Raw genomic sequence first — 1,595 nt, 5'->3', positions numbered from 1 at the left:
CAGGAATGAGAGCAGGGAGCAGCAGAGTCACAGAGCACGCAGAGAACGCCAGGAGAGCACTGGGCAAAGGGGCAGCACCGCAGCACAGCCCTGCCTGGAGGGGCTCGAGGGACAAGGAAGGGTCAGACCGAGGTAGGACATCACTGGGAGGTCAGGGGATGTTTTGCAGTTTAGTGACAAGTGTGACAGGTGCCATGTGCCCTCCCCACTGAGCCCCTGCTCTGAACCAGCTGTAATTTGGTTTAAATCAGTTCAGCAGAACACGAAATGCCTGCAGCCCAAGGGGAGATTGCTTCTGTGTGTCAGGGGATGATCTACTCCCCAGCAAGGAGGGGAGAGGGCCTTTGTGCCTCAGCCTGATCTGCTGGAGATTAAACTGGGTTATTAAGGATGCATGTGCTCCATGGGAACACAGGAAGGGTGTTTTACACTGGTCTATTCTCACAGAAACAGCACAAACACAAAACCTTTCTGCACTGTGCAAGAAGGAGGGGTGTGGAATGATGAGATCTGTGTGAACCATGAGCAAAATACAATTCTAACCACTACAAAAAGTTTCTGTCTCATGACTGCAGAACACTTCAGACTTAGTGGATGCAGTTTTTGTCTTCTCCTCATAGAACAGCAACCAGGGGTTGTAAGTCCTGTGGGGAGCAGTGAGTGGATCTGGTCTCCAAATCCCACTTTTGTGTTTTAAGCACCTTATGTTCAAAGAGGGATGAGATTCCTGGGGTAATTTACATCTTTTCTAAACAAGCTTAGTCCCAATTTCCATATGTTAGTGAATGACAGCACCCACTTAATCATCTCTATTCTTTTCTGTAAGGAGCTAATAACACACTCATCCAAATTTTGAGGCAATAATGCTTGAACACTGCCAGCACTGAGAGGTTTGTGTGGGGAAAAACGCCCCCAGCCCTGCACATTAAGCCAGACTTTGGAGCTGATGCCAATACACATCCAAAATACTGTAATTTTACCCCGTAAATTTTAGGTGAATCAGGAAGGATGGCACAGGAGAAAAGGACTGGTTTTGCTGTAGCAGGGGTCTTTACTCAAAGATGGGAAAAGCACAGCTCCCAAGAAGTAAAATAATAATTAACCCCCCTTGATTTTGGTGAAAAAGCTGAATCCTGCCAAGATCTTTTTAGTCTTTGCAATTACAGTGTCTCAAGTGGAGAAAAACTTATCCTACCAGGAGAATTCCTGCTTTCAGAGAGACTGTTGTCTCTAAACTGCAATAGGAGAGTCACCATTAAAACCCAAAGGCTGAGTGAGAAGACCCAGCCCAGAGGGTTTTGGCATCACCTGTGTGTGTACAAACCTTCTTCCACACTTTATACAAATGATTAGAACCCTCGCCAGCAGCCTTGGTACAGGGAAAAACAGACAGAGTGCTTCATTAAAAATGAAAAGAGAAGCTGTCTGGAGAGCTGTGTGGGAGCAATTACAGTTAAATTCTCCATTAACCCATCAGCAATTACCACCCAGAGCTGAGCCAGCACACAGAGCAAGGGCCAGCAGCCTCGGGAGCTGCTGTCACCTGTGCTGGGCTTGGGGACACCCGCAGCTACCACCCCACGGCAGGCCATATC

The 1,595-nt window shown here is 47.6% G+C and overlaps 1 protein-coding gene across 1 annotated transcript in view; it reads right to left on the bottom strand.

Moving 5' to 3' along the window:
• GRIK1 (glutamate ionotropic receptor kainate type subunit 1) overlaps positions 1-1,595 on the bottom strand; it is a 51,895-nt gene that overhangs the window by 27,208 nt on the left and 23,092 nt on the right. The window lies entirely within an intron of this gene.

Source organism: Geospiza fortis, unplaced genomic scaffold (assembly GCF_000277835.1).
Source record: "Geospiza fortis unplaced genomic scaffold, GeoFor_1.0 scaffold1532, whole genome shotgun sequence".
In the NCBI taxonomy this organism is placed as follows: Eukaryota; Metazoa; Chordata; class Aves; order Passeriformes; family Thraupidae; genus Geospiza; species Geospiza fortis.
Note: the sequence above shows the minus strand (reverse complement) of the source record. Positions and strands in the feature narration are given on the sequence as shown.